Here is a 16462-nt window from a genome sequence, read left to right on the forward strand (position 1 = left end):
TGACCTTGGGATAAACAACTAAAGCAGACAAGAGACTGATTCATTGTGGGGGCATTTCCAGGAAAGACCACTCCCCACTAAGGGAATCAGGGAAAGGCCTGGGCAGAAGCTAAGTGGAGTGTGCTAGGAGGTGCATGAGAAGGAGCCAGAAGTAGAAGCTGAGTGAAGCTGGGGGCAGATTGGGAACTGACATGTGGAATTTGGCATTTACTCTAAGTTACAAAAGATTTCAATAGAGGTATTTGAGAAGAAGAGTGACACCATCTGACATATTTTAGTAGGATGGTTGCTATGGTAAAAATAAGCTGAATAAACATTGGGGTGCATGTGTCTTTTTGAATTATGGTTTTCTCTGGATAAATGCCCAGAGTAGGATTGCAGGATCATATGTAGCTCTATTTTTAGTTTTTTTTTTTTTTTTGCTTAGTGTTTTTGTTGTAATTAGACTTGGCTTTGAAAAAGCAGAACACAGAGGTAAAGTGCTTCCTCTTCCCTGCATATTAAGAAAACAGGCTCTTTTTTTTTCAATATTTAATTTAATTAATTAATTTATTTTAATCAGTCATCAATTTTATACACATCAGTGTATACATGTCAATCCCAATCGCCCAATTCAGCACACCACCATCCCCACCCCACCGCAGTTTTCCCCCCTTGGTGTCCATACGTTTGTTCTCTACATCTGTGTCTCAACTTCTGCCCTGCAAACTGGTTCATCTGTACCATTTTTCTAGGTTCCACATACATGCATTAATATACGATATTTGTTTTTCTCTTTCTGACTTACTTCACTCTGTATGACACTCTCTAGATCCATCCACGTCTCAACAAATGACTCAATTTCGTTTCTTTTTATGGCTGAGTAATATTCCATTGTATATATGTACCACAACTTCTTTATCCATTTGCCTGTCAATGGGCATTTAGGTTGCTTCCATGATCTGGCTATTGTAAATAGTGCTGCAATGAACATTGGGGTGCATGTGTCTTTTTGAATTACGGTTTTCTCTGGGTATATGCCCAGTAGTGGGATTGCTGGATCATATGGTAATTCTATTTTTAGTTTTTTAAGGAACCTCCATATTGTTCTCTATAGTGGCTGTATCAATTTACATTCCCACCAACAGTGCAAGAGGGTTCCCTTTTCTCCACACCCTCTCCAGAATTTGTTGTTTGTAGATTTTCTGATGATGCCCATTCTAAGTGGTGTGAGGTGATACCTCATAGTAGCTTTGATTTGCATTTCTCTAATAATTAGTGATGTTGAGCATCTTTTCATGTGCTTCTTGGCCATCTGTATGTCTTCTTTGGAGAAACGTCTATTTAGATCTTCTGCCCATTTTTGGATTGGGTTGTTTGTTTCTTTAATATTGAGCTGAATGAACTGTTTATATATTTTGGAGATTAATCCTTTGTCTGTTGATACATTTGCAAATATTTTCTCCCATTCTGAGGGTTGTCTTTTCATCTTGTTTATGGTTTCCTTTGCTGTGCAAAAGCTTTCAAGTTTAATTAGGTCCCATTTGTTTATTTTTGTTTTTATTTCCACTTCTCTAGGAGGTGGATCAAAAAAGATCTTGCTGTGAATTATGTCAAAGAGTGTTCTTCCTACGTTTTCCTCTAAGAGTTTTATAGTGTCCGGTCTTACATTTAGGTCTTGAATCCATTTTGAGTTTATTTTTGTGTATGGTGTTAGGGAGCATTCTAATTTCATTCTTTTACATGTAGCTGTCCAGTTTTCCCAGCACCACTTATTGAAGAGACTGTCTTTTCTCCATTGTATATCTTTGCCTCCTTTGTCATAGATTAGTTGACCATAGGTGCATGGGTTTATCTCTGGGCTTTCTATCTTGTTCCATTGATCTATGTTTCTGTTTTTGTGCCAGTACCATATTGCCTTGAGTACTGTAGCTTTGTAGTATAGTCTGAAGTCAGGGAGTCTGATTCCTCCAGCTCCGTTTTTTTCCCTCAAGACTGCTTTGGCTATTCGGGGTCTTTTGTGTCTCCATACAAATTTTAAGATGATTTGTTCTAGTTCTGTAAAAAATGCCGTTGGTAATTTGATAGGGATTGCATTGAATCTGTAGATTGCTTTGGGTAGTTTAGTCATTTTCACAATATTGATTCTTCCAATCCAAGAACATGGTATATCTCTCCATCTGTTGGTATCATCTTTAATTTCTTTCATCAGTGTCTTATAGTTTTCTGCATACAGGTCTTTTGCCTCCCTAGGTAGATGTATTCCTAGGTATTTTATTCTTTTTGTTGCAATGGTAAATGGGAGTGTTTCCATAATTTCTCTTTCAGATTTTTCATCATTAGTATATAGAAATGCAAGAGATTTCTGTGCATTAATTTTGTATCCTGCAACTTTACCAAATTCATTGATTAGCTATAATAGTTTTCTGGTGGCATTTTTAGGATTCTCTATGTATAGTAACATGTCATCTGCAAACAGTGACAGTTTTACTTCTTCTTTTCCAATTTGGATTCCTTTTATTTCTTTTTCTTCTCTGATTGCTGTGGCTAAAACTTCCAAATCTATGTTGAAAAATAGTGGTGAGAGTGGACATCCTTGTCTCGTTCCTGATCTTAGACGAAATGCTTTCAGTTTTTCACCGTTGAGAATGATGTTTGCTGTGGGTTTGTTGTATATGGCCTTGACTATGTTGAGGTAGGTTCCCTCTATGCCACTTTCTGGAGAGATTTTATCATAAATGGATGTTGAATTTTGTCAACAAAGCTTTTTCTGCGTCTACTGAGATGATCATATGGTTTTTATTCTTCAATTTGTTAATATGGTGTATCACATTGATTGATTTGCGTATATTGAAGAATCCTTGCATCCCTGGGATAAATCCCACGTGATCATGGTGTATGATCCTTTTAATGTGTTGTTGGATTATGTTTGCTAGTATTTTGTTGAGGATTTTTGCATCTATATTCATCAGTGATATTGGTCTGTAATTTTCTTTTTTTGTAGTGTCTTTGTCTGGTTTTGGTATCAGGGTGATGGTGGCCTCATAGAATGAGTTTGGGTGTGTTCCTTCCTCTGCAATTTTTTGGAAGAGTTTGAGAAGGATGGGTGTTAGCTCTTCTCTAAATATTTGATAGAATTCACCTGTGAAGCCATCTCATCCTGGACTTCTGTTTGTTGGAAGATTTTGAATCACAGTTTCAATTTCATTACTTGTGATTGGTCTGTTCATATTTTCTGTTTCTTCCTGGTTCAGTCTTGGAAGGTTATACCTTTCTAAGAATTTGTCCATTTCTTCCAGGTTGTCCATTTTATTGGCATAGAGTTGCTTGTATTAGTCTCTTATGATGTTTTGTATTTCTGCAGTGTCCATTGTAAATTCCTCATTGTCATTTCTAATTTTATTGATTTGTGTCCTCTCCCTCTTTTTCTTGATGAGTCTGGCTAATGGTTTATCAATTTTGTTTACCTTCTCAAAGAACCAGTTTTTAGTTTTATTGATCTTTGCTATTGTTTTCTCTGTTTCCATTTCATTTATTTCTTCTCTCATCTTTATGATTTCTTTCTTTCTATTAACTTTGAGTTTTGTTTGTTCTTCTTTCTCTAGTTCCTTTAGGTGTAAGGTTAGATTGTTTATTTGAGATGTTTCTTGTTTCTTGAGGTTGGATTGTATTGCAATAATCTTCCCTCTTACAACTGCTTTTCCTGCATCCCATAGGTTTTGGATCATCGTGTTTTCATTGTCATTTGTCTCTAGGTATTTTTTGATTTCCTCTTTGATTTCTTCAGTGATCTCTTGGTTATTTAGTAACGTATTGTTTAGCCTCCCTGTGTTTGTGCTTTTTACGTTTTTTCCCCTGTAATTCATTTCTAATCTCAGAGAGTTGTGGTCAGAAAAGATGCTTGATATGATTTCAATTTTCTTAAATTTACTGAGGCTTGATTTGTGACCCAAGATGTGATCTATCCTGGAGAATGTTCCATGCGCCCTTGAGAAGAAAGTGTAATCTGCTGTTTTTGGAAGGAATGTCCTATAAATATCAATTAAATCTATCTGGTCTATTGTGTCATTTAAAGCTTCTGTTTCCTTATTTATTTTCATTTTGGATGATCTGTCCATTGGTGTAAGTGAAGTGTAAATGTCCCCCACTATTATTGTGTTACTGTCGATTTCCTCTTTTATAGCTGTTAGCAGTTGCCTTATGTATTGAGGTGCTCCTATGTTGGGTGCATATATATTTATAATTGTTATATCTTCTTCTCGGATTGATCCCTTGATCATTATGTAGTGTCCTTCCTTGTCTCTTGTAACATTCTTTATTTTAAAGTCTATTTTATCTGATATGAGTATAGCCACTCCAGCTTTCTTTTGATTTCCATTTGTATGGAATGTCTTTTTCCATCCCCTCACTTTCAGTATGTATGTGTCCCTAGGTCTGAATTGGGTCTCTTGTAGACAACATATATATGGGTCTTGTTTTTGTATCCATTCAGCAAGCCTGTGTCTTTTGGTTGGAGCCTTTAATCCATTCACGTTTAAGGTAATTATCGATATGTATGTTCCTATGACCATTTTCTTAATTGTTTTGGGTTTGTTTTTGTAGGTCCTTTTCTTCTCTTGTGTTTCCCACTTAGAGAAGTTCCTTTAGCATTTGTTGTAAAGCTGGTTTGGTGGTGCTGAATTCTCTTAGCTTTTGCTTTTCTGTAAAGCTTTTGATTTCTCCATCAACTCTAAATGAGATCCTTGCCGGGTAGAGTAATCTTGGTTGTAGGTTCTTCCCTTTCATCACTTTAAGTATATCCTGCCACTCCCTTCTGGCTTGTAGAGTTTCTGCTTAGAAATCAGCTGTTAACCTTATGGGAGTTCCCTTATATGTTATTTGTCATTTTTCCTTTGCTGCTTTCAATAATTTTTCTTTGTCTTTAATTTTTGCCAATTTGATTACTATGTGTCTCGGCCTGTTTCTCCTTGGGTTTATCCTGTATGGGACTCTCTGTGCTTCCTGGAATTGGGTGGCTATTTCCTTTCCCATGTTAGGGAAGTTTTTGACTATAATCTCTTCAAATATTTTCTCTGGTCCTTTCTCTCTCTTCTCCTTCTGGGACCCCTATAATGCAAATGTTGTTTTGTTTAATATTGTCCCAGAGGTCTCTTATGCTGTCTTCATTTCTTTTCATTCTTTTTTCTTTAGTCTGTTCCACAGCAGTGAATTCCACCATTCTGTCTTCCAGGTCACTTATCCATTCTTCTGCCTCAGTTATTCTGCTATTGATTCCTTCTAGTGTAGTTTTCATTTCAGTTATTGTATTGTTCATCTCTGTTTGTTTGTTCTTTAATTCTTCTAAGTCTTTGTTAAACATTTCTTGCATCTTCTTGATCTTTGCCTCCATTCTTTTTCCGAGGTCCTGGATCATCTTCACTACCATTATTCTGAATTCGTTTTCTGGAAGGTTGCCTATCTCCACTTCATTTGGTTGTGTTTCTGGGGTTTTATCTTGTTCCTTCATCTGGTATATAGCCCTCTGCCTTTTCATTTTGTCTATCTTTCTGTGAATGTGGTTTTTGTTCCACAGGCTACAGGATTGTAGTTTTTCTTGCTTCTGCTGTCTGCCCTCTGGTTGTTGAGGCTATCTAAGAGGCTTGATGGGAGGCTCTGGTGGTGGGTAGAGCTGACTGTTGCTGTGGTGGTCAGAGCTCAGTAAAACTTTAATCTATTTTTAGTTTTTTAAGGAACCTCCATATTGTTCTCCACAGTGGCTGTATCAGTTTACATTCCCACCAACAGTGCATGAGGGTTTCTTTTTCTCCACACCCTCTCCAGTATTTATTGTTTGTAGATTTTTTGATGATGGCCATTCTGAGTGGTGTGAGGTGATACCTTGTTGTGGTTTTGATTTGCATTTCTGTAATAATTAATGATGTTGAGCATCTTTCATGTACTTTTTGGCCATCGGTATGTCTTGTTTGGAGAAATCTCTATTTAGATCTTCTGACCATTTTCTGATTGGGTTGTCATTGCAGCACTATCTACAATAGCCAAGACATGGAAGCAACCTAAATGCCCATCAACAGAGGAATGGATAAAGAAGATGTAGTACACATGTACAATGGAATATTATTCAGCCATAAAAAAGAATGAAATAACGCCATTTGCAGCAACATGGATGGACCAAGAGACTGTGAAACTGAGTGAAGAAAGTCAGACAGAGAAAGACAAATATCATATGACATCACTTATATGTGGAATCTAGAAAAAAATGGTACAAATAAACTTATTTACAAAACAGAAATAGACTCACAAATGTAGAAAACAAACTTACGGTTATCGGTGGGTGGTAGGGAGGGCAGGGATAAACTGGGAGATTGGGGTTGACATATACACATTACTATATATAAAATAGGTAATTAATAAGGACCTACTGTAGAGCACAGAGAACTCTACTCAGTACTCTGTAATGACCTATATGGGAAAAGAATCTAAAAAAGAGTGGTTATATGTGCATGTATAACTGATTCACTTTGCTGTACACCTGAAACTAACAACATTGGAAATCAACTCTACTCCAATAACTTTTTTTAGGAAAGAATGTACTGAATGTTAGGGGGAGGGGTGACAAAGCCAGGAACAGGGGACTAGTTAGGAGGATATTTTAATAATTTAGACAAGAGATGAGGGTAACATGAACTGTGATGGTGGAAGTTAGTGTTGTGAAAAGTGGTCAGAATTAGGGTTCTGAGAGGAAGAGAGCAGTCAAGGAGCTTCAAGACATAGGCATGAGCAAGGGAGAGATGGAAGGACCTCACCAGGATGGACCGCTACTTTCAGCTCTGCAAGGACAGTGATGCAGTGCTGCCCAGCAGTTATTATACATCTATCCCCTAACACCTGAAGGGTGTAATTATCTCTTTTGCTCCTTATCTTAGCTAACAATATTGTTTGACCTTTTAACTTATTTTCTAAACTGGTGGGTATGAAATGTTACCATGTTTTTTGGGGTTTTTTTAAACATCTTTATTGGAGTATAATTGCTTTACAATGGTGTGTTAGTTTCTGCTGTATAACAAAGTGAATCAGCTATACATATACATATATCCCCATATCCCCTTCCTCTTGCGTCTCCCTCCCACCCTCCCTATCCCACCCCTCTAGGTGGTCAAAAAGCACTGAGCTGATCTCCCTATGTGATGCGGCTGCTTCCCACTAGCTATCTATTTTACATTTGGTAGTGTATATATGTCCATGCCACTCTCTCACTTCGTCCCAGCTTACCCTTCCCCTTCCCTGTGTCCTCAAGTCCATTCTCTACGTCTGCGTCTTTATTCCTATCCTGCCCCTAGGTTCTTCAGAAGCATTTTTACTTTTTAGATTCCATGTTTTGTTTTTAATTCATAATTCCTTGATTTTTCATGAGCTTGAGGATTTTTCATATATTCATTTGACAATTGTGATTCTTTTCATCCAAAACACTGATTACTGATTCAATTCTTTTCCTTATTTTTTTTCCAATTGGGTTGTCCATTTTTCTTCTCTTTTTTTTTGTCAAAATTGTTTATATATTCAAGTGGAATTGAAAACATCTTCTAGTTTATAGCTTACGTATTCTAATTTTTCTTTTAAATTATCTAACTCTTTGTTACTGGTATATAGAAATCAATTGATTTTTTAAAAATAGTTATATCTGGTCTACCAGAAAAGCAATATTACTAATTTAATGATCTTTTACAGATTTTAGGAGTTTCCTATATGTATTAGTCAGAGTTCTCTAGATAAACAGAAGCAATTGCAGATAGTTTAATTGATTGATCTATTAACTGTCAATAGATAAGTATAAGAGGAGATTTCTTATTGCAATTGGAGCATATGGTTATGGAGCCTGAGAAGTCCCACAATCTGCCTTCTGCAAGCTGGAAACCAGGAAAGCTGGTGATGTAATTCAGTCCAAGTCCAAAGGCCAGAAAATTAGGAGGCTGATGGTGTAAGCCCTGAACTGAGTTAAAAACTCTGAGAAGAAGGAGCGTTGATGTCCAAGGGCAGGAGAAGATGGATGTCTCAGCTCAAGTAGAGAGAATAGATTAGCCTTTTCTTTGTCTTTTTGATCTATACAGGCCCTCAATGGATCAGATGATGCTCATTCACAATGGTGAGGATCATCTTCTTTACTCAATCCACCAATTTAAATGTTAATCTCTCTGGAGATACCATCACAGACACGCTGAGAAATAATGCTTTACCAGCTATCTAGGCATCCCTTAGACCAGTCAAGTTGACACATAAAATTAACCCTCACACTATATTTATAAAATGTCATGTTAACATCAGAGTTTGCTTCCTTTTTCCAATTCTCACAACTTTTATTTATATATTTTTTAATTTTAATACATTGCATAGACTTCAAGTTTGGCAATACTGCTTGCTCAAAAATACCTAGTAACATCAACTGTACCATCACTTCTGCTTTACTCCATCCCCAGAAAGATGTCATAGGATTTGAAAATAAAGAATTGCAGTTAAACCTAATTTAGCTACAACAGGTGAGATTACGGTCTATGCCCAATTGTTTTAGTAAGAATATAAAAAGTTACATTCAGTGGTCAGGATACTATAGAGGTACAGACATCATGCTTTACACCTTGTTAGTGCCCTTCATTGGCACACACAGGAATAGTCCCAATCTGAGGATGGAACAAACAAAAAGAAAACTTCCATGAGATGGAAAGATAAGATGTTGAATACTTGTTTCTATCTGAGAACACATTTTTTAGTTGATTTAGTAATCTCCCCAATCCTTAATCATTTGTTTAAACCCCTATTCCAATTTTATAAAACCATGAAAAGACAATGAAAGGATAATAGCTAATGTGGTATGTCCATTATGTCTCCTTGCCCACTATTATACATCAGTAGCAGTGAAGTATTGGGTTGGCCAAAAAGTTCGTTTTGTTTTTAGGTAAAAATAAAGATACATTTTTCATTTTCACCAAGAACTTTATTGAACAACGTATTCATCAACCGAACGAACTTTTTGGCCAAACCAATACTACAGTGATCATAGAAATATAACCAGGTGGGTCCAAATGATGGGATGGTAACTTCTGCAAATACTATTTATTATATTTTCTTATTCTCATATTTTCTATGGTTGCTTCTGTTTCTGTTGAAGAATAAGCACAGTCTAGATTAGAATAGTGTCAATTACTGCCAACATACATTTGTAGCATCCCCACCTTATGTACACACACACACTCACAAACACACACACACATACACCCCTCTGTTCAGTTTAATTCTCTGGCCAGCTCTGCACAGTCTTTTGTCCTTGGGGAGTTCTATCTACCTAAAGTCATGCTCAGGTAATTTATTTTCTATTGATGCTGAGTTCAGTTTCTCACTACCTTGGTTGTTTCAGTACATGCAAGAGGACTGTGCCATCATTTATTTCATCTTCATACTATTTGATCACATACATGCATAGTTTTTTAATAAACCAAGTTGTAAAATTTGATCAAGATGTCTGCTGTATTCTCCCAATCCCCGTCTGAATAGATATATGCATGACCTATCTTAATTTTTCTTCTAAATCCCTGTAGAAATTTACTTAGGATGTATTTTATCAGACAGTCTTCTAGTAGTATATAGACCACTGGCTTTAGCATCCATCCATAAACACCCAAACACTCCCCGGAGGATGTAAGTCCCTTATCTTCTATCACTATAAATACATGGCTCTCAGCTCCACTCAACGTGCAGATTTACCATCACCTTCCTCCAATAGCATTTTAATGCATGTGAAGCATATCTACGTTGGCTGATTTGCAAAGATCAGCACTATCCTCAGTCCAGAAACTCTCATGTGTGAAACAAGCAAGATGTATTTTCTCAGCTAGAAAAAATTATAGTTCAGACCATATGTTAGTAGGGGCAGAGAGATCTTGGAAGACCCCACCATTACTTCCACAAGCAATATTCCGTGCTAATGAAAGAAGTGATCTGTTCACAAAGTTTCCCTAGTCTTGAGCTTTGTAATAAGCCATTTATCATTTTTCAGTGACTTCCACTCTCTCTATGCAAATGTTTATCTGACCTAATGGGTATTTCTGGTCTCATGTTTATCTGATGTCTTCCTATGGTAGAAACAGTCTCTCCTGGCACCTAGGACCAAGCTGGAGACTGTCTTCCACCGGGGCTGTATAAAGTAAATGCATCAGACTACACCAGTAGATTTGCTGAATAACAGTACTGAATCTCTGCCAGAGCCCCCATCCACGTGCATTCTTGTTGAACACACTTCACAAAGCATTTGAGTGATTGAATATTTGCATCCCAGATACACTGCCTCCCCACAGCCTTTGTAAACACTGACTGTTATTTCTGCTCAGGGCACAATGTAAATTTAGATTTCTTCCTCATGACTTTCTGAGTAGGGTTCAGTAGGATTCCTAGGGTGGGATGTGTTTTCGTCCAAACCCAAACAAGCCTAAATGTCTACTCTTGCTCTTTAGAGGCAGCTCAATGAGAGAGAATAATTTATTTCTTACAATTTGAAAGATGTCCCTAGTTGCTTTGTCCCAAACAGTCTCCAAAATTTCTCAGACTAGACCAGGTGCTGAGTTTTGGCTGGGTTTATCTTCCAGCCTGTATTTGTCATATAGTTGACTAGAGTCCTTAAATTCCCTTGCTCTTATTTTTCCAAAGAGACAATTATAATGGCAAATCAGGTTTTTTTAACATCTTTATTGGAGTATAATTGCTTTACATTGTTGTGTTCGTTTCTGCTTTATAACAAAGTGAATCAGCTATATATATATGTATATGTATAGGGTCAGTTTTTTGAACACCTACTTCCACATATTACAAGTTAGTTGCCACAGCATTTGAAAGAGTCTGTACCTACTTGGGACTATGTTATGAATTCCAATTTTCCCTTTCACTCACTAGTTTGTACAATTGGTCATATGCTCCCTCCCCCGTTATTATTCTGAGAATCCATGATGGCATAAATGCACCCACTGTTTGCTGATATTTCTCAAAAAATGCCCCAGCTCCTTAAAGGAATCACCTCTGCATCCTGTGGTAATCTGGCCATGGCTCCAGGTATTTCCGTGGTTTGTGTGGGATCCCAACTTGTAAGCTATTTTGTGAGTGAATATGTACTGTCTGCTGGGATGACAAAGCAAGGTCATGCCTTCCAAAACCAGAAGAACTGGTCTTTTTAAAAATTTTTCTAAGAGCATTTCTCACCCATTTTATTATTTTTTTAAAAATTTTTATTGGAGTATACTTGATTTACAATGTTGTGTTAGCTTCAGGTGTACAGCAAAGTGAATCAGTTATACATATACATATACTCACTCTTTTTTGGATTGTTTTCCCATATAGGCCATTACAGAATATTGAGTAGAATTCCCTGTGCTATACAGTAGGTCCTTATTAGTTATCTACTTTATATATAGTAGTGGGTATATGTCAACCCCAATCTCCCAATTTATCCCTCTCCCCCTACCCACCCTTGTAACCATAAGTTTGTTTTCTACATCTGTGACTCTATTTTGTAAACAAGTTCATTTCTACCCTATTTTTAGATTCCACATATAAGTGATATCATATGATATTTTTCTTTCTCTGTGTGACTTAACTTGAATCTTTCTCTTTCATCTAATTTTCTCCCATAGATTTAGTTTTTGGCAATGTCAATAACATTTAGCAAATAGTATTTACTAACTAATCCACTCCTTGAAATTCTTTCTATGTTCACTTAGCCAGACCGCTTGGTCTCCATTTCTCCCAAATTTCCTTGGTAAGGGATTTTCCCCCATAATCAGCTACAAATCTTTCAACACTTCGTATCAAGGATGTGTAGGGAATATTCCTAGCATTGGATTCGTCTCATGCTTTTCTCTCCTTCCCATGTTTTTAACCAGAGTGCCTTCACTGTTATGATTTGTGGACCCGAATTACAATTCCCACTTCAGACAACAGTCTGTGCTACTACAGATGGCCGACATGTCCAAGGAAACTCGCAGGCCTTATAGATCCACCTCCAATGTCATTAATGATTCAAAGAGCACAAGCAAAAATGCAGTCAGAGCATTCTGCTTTGGGCAAACCAAAAATAGGCAGAAACAGCTCCCAAGGTTCTCCCTTTTCTGCACGGGGATGCATTCTGGGTTCAGAAAAATGGACAAGAGCTAAGAGTGTCTGCAGTGCTGTCAGTGTGGCTGAAGTCTTTTATAAATGACTAGTCAGACAGGGTTAAAGATATTATATGACAAATTTTTATTCATAAAAACTGTTTATTGTATATGCCTCAAATTTATGTTCCAGGTTTACTTAAAAATCAGCAACCTTGACTTACCAGGTATATGCTAATAATAGTATTTGAAAAGATCCTTGTCTGTAATATTTCTGTTAACCAAATGCCACTAGCATATGCACAAGGAAATTTGTCTTAAGTCGTCATGTTCTTAGTTGATCCAAGAAGAAGGTGGGTGAATTATAGACCTGCTGTGAACTCTTCTATATGAAGATATGTACCATAACTAGTGGTGCCTTAGCTACATTGTGTGGTACATGTATGTTCTCTTTGGTACATAATTCCCAATTTTTCCAAATTGGTTAGTACTAACATCAGCAAATTATGAGATCTCCTTTTTTTCCATACCCTCAGCAACAAATTGGTGTTCATTCATTCTAATACTCACCATATTCTGATGATGTGTCATAGTATCTTATTTTTGTTTTAATTTAATTTCCCCAATGATTAAAGAGATACTGATTTTTTTTGCTCTTTTCGTAGTCCCTCCCCACTCTTTTTTGAATTGCTTGTTGAAGTCTCTAACCTATTTTTATATTAGGATGTATGTCATTTAATTATTGACATGAAGTGTTTCATTTTATATTCTTGATAAAGCTCTTTACCATTATATATATGGAAATATCATCCGATAATCCATGGCTTTTCTGTTACTTTCAATGGTGAGGATTGATGAACAGAAATCCCTGATTTTAATAATTTTAATATTAATTTATCAATAATTGCCTGTACAGTAATGAGTTTGGGTATTTTTCCTGTTGTAAAAAGATTTGTCTGTCCCAGAATCAGAATGATATTCTGCTGAGTTACCTTCTAAAAACTTTATTGTTGAGAAAATAAACATTTAGATTTACTATCCATATGTAATTGATTTGTGCATATCCTATAACGTGGGGTCAAAGTTAAATAACTATTTTGTATTGTTTTCCACTTGATCCACCACCATATGTTAAACAGACTCTCCTCACTTCTGCTCTGATGCCTCAAGTTTGTCATTAATACAGATATCCATTTGATAGTTGTGTTTCTGGAATCTTATGGATCTACTGGTCTATTTGCTATCTGCCATCTCTTTGCTTTAATTAATATCACTTTGAAAAATGCGTTAACATTAGGGAACATAGGCACCCTAGTATTGTTTTTCTTCAATATGGATTTAGCTATTTTTGTTTCTTTGCATTTTCATATGATTTTAAGGATCAGCTTCTCAATTTCCACACAAAAAAATCTGCTTGGTTTTTCACTGGGATTTGATTTAATCATATATTGATAGAAGAATATTAATAAATTTATGATATTTATCTTTCAATTTATGAAGATGATATATCCTTCACTTTATTTAGACCTTTAAATGTTTTCTTAATGATATTATATATATTTCTGTGTAAAGATCTTGCATCTTTTCTTTAGATTTATTCCTAGGAATGTGATGTTTCTTGATGCAATTACAAATGGTAGCATGTAAAAAGTTAATTTGTAATTGCTGATATATAATAACATTGCTGAATCTAGTGACGCTGCTGATTTCATATATTGATCTTCGTTTTTTATCCATAACCATTTAAGAGGGTTGCTTCATGTTGTTTGGCAATAGATATAGTAACATTTTCATGTTTTCATCTAAAATCTTTATAAACCTAATTTCTGTTTCTTATCTTATAACACTGACTAGGATCTCTAATAAAATGCTTAAATTAGGTGGCTATACTTATTCTATGGGCATTCTTGTTTTATTCCTGATTTCAAGGCACAAGATGTGCATACTTTACCATTAAGTATGGGTACCCTAAATTTTATATGTAGTTATCTTTGGGCAGGCAGATTTCTGAGATGACCCTCAAATTTCCATCCCCAGGATACACACCTGTACAGTCTCTTTCCCTTGAGTGTAGTCTGGACCTGTGATATGATGGATTTTCTGTACCTCCTGTGTACTAACCCTCACATGCACACTTGTCTATGGTCACTCCAATCACTATCTCTTTCTATACCTTCACACTAATTCTTTTGATTCCAACCCCACACCGCAGGGTTAATTCGAGCCTTCTGTCTTGCCTATTCTCAATTTCTTTTTCTGAAAGTAAAAAACCTGACCCTCATCATCTCCAATATATTTACTTATTTGTTCAATCCTTACATGCACATAGTTTCAGGAGTACTAACCTAAGCCCTTTTAAGAAATAAAATTACTAACTAGAGTACAGTATTTCTATACAGTTCTTTTTGTCTTTAGACTCAAAATATCCAAGTCAAAATCCTGACTTGCAAACTTATGTAGGCTGGTTCCCTTTTCCCCAGCCCCTTCAGTCTAGTTATACATTCATTTGTAATGCAGTTAGGTTAATTTTTTTGACTGTCCTTTTTAGTTTTATTTGACATGTATGATTCATCATGACTTGAGTTTTGTTTTGAAACCATAATTGAGGGTCACGTTTTAAAACCAGCAAGTGTTATTTTTGGAGATGCATTGTCTAAGGAAGCAATGAACCATCAAGTGTGAGCAGCATTTACAAGAACAGCATAAAAAAATAGCTTCAAAACTTAAGATTTAGTTGAAGGAAAGAAATTACATTAAAGAGTTAACAGAGCAGTTGTTCATATTTCCCAGATAACATTGGTGCTTTAAAGGGTCTTATACATAGGCATGATTTTTTTTCTGTCGTGTGGTTGCTAAGAATTGTACAGTTGCCAGAATATTAGTGAAAGACTACATCAAAAATGCTTCCTTGGGAAAGCTGGGGGTTGGGGGGGCATCTGCCCATTGAGTGCAGCACAGATACTGTTAACACGGTAGTTCTTTTTGTATATGTGCTATTTGAACACGATGGTGAAATAAGGAAATTCTTATTTATCGTTTATCTTTGATTCTGACAAACCCAGAACTACATAAAACTATAAAAGATTACATTGTCATCAACAGTGGTTTGAAGGTAAAAGTATTGTGCATGTATTCAAATGACTTGGCTATATTGACAAGAAACAATCTGGGTGGTCACCAGATTATTGCAGCTGGTTGGTGTCAAAATGTAAATCAATGTAATAATACCTTCACTGAGAAAGTCTTGCCTCTCCACCCCAAAGTGAGATGAGCTAGTGTGCACAGGGCCATAGTAAAAATTGTGAATGGCATAACATCTAATGCCTTGAATTTTAGATTATTCTCATCAGCATCTGATGATACAGAAGCTAAGTATGGACAATTATTAAGAATGCTGAGGCATGATAGCTAAAATTGGGAAAATTTCTCTCAAGAGTATTTGAACTACAGAAAAGACCATTAGCATTCCTCATTCCTCAAGATAAGAAACAAGAGTAACCATACATTGGTCAGCAGGACATGCTTATGGCGTGATATTTTCAGCATTTTTAATCATCTGAATATATCCAGGCCAGGAAGAATTTAAATAGGTTTGTCAGTGGCAGATACAATCAAAGAGCAAAATTAAAAACCTTTAAGAATAGAATTTCTACAGATTGTTCTGTAATTAAACAATTTTATTTATTTCTTTTAAATTAAAAAATATTAAAAATCTTTATTGGAATATAATTGCTTTACATTGTTGTGTTAGTTTCTGCTGTATAACAGAGTGAATCAGCTATAAGTGTACATGTATCCCCATATCCCCTCCCTCTTGCATCTTCCTCCCATCCTCCCTATCCCACTCCTCTAGGTGGTGACAAAGCCCCAAGCTGATCTCCCTGTGCTATGTGGCTGCTTCTCACTAGCTATCTATTTTAAATTTGGTAGTGTATATATGTCAATGCTACTCTCTCACTTCTTCCCAGCTTACCCTTCGCCCTCCCTGTGTCCTCAAGTCCATTCTCTACATCTGCATCTTTATTCCTGTCCTGCCTCATGCTCCTTGTTTCTTCAAGACCTTTTTTTTTTTTTTTTTAGATTCCCTATATATGTGTTAGCATATGGTATTTGTTTTTCTCTTTCTGACTTACTTCACTCTGTATGACAGACTCTAGGTCCATCCACCTTACTACAAATAACTCAATTTCGTTTCTTTTTATGGCTGAGTAATATTCCATTGTATATATGTGCCACATCTTCTTTATCCATTCTTCTGTCAATGGACACTTAGGTTGCTTCCATGTCCTGGCTATTGTAAATAGTGCTGCAATGAACATTGTGGTACATGACTCTTTTGAATTATAGTTTTCTCG

Source organism: Eubalaena glacialis, chromosome 8 (assembly GCF_028564815.1).
Source record: "Eubalaena glacialis isolate mEubGla1 chromosome 8, mEubGla1.1.hap2.+ XY, whole genome shotgun sequence".
In the NCBI taxonomy this organism is placed as follows: Eukaryota; Metazoa; Chordata; class Mammalia; order Artiodactyla; family Balaenidae; genus Eubalaena; species Eubalaena glacialis.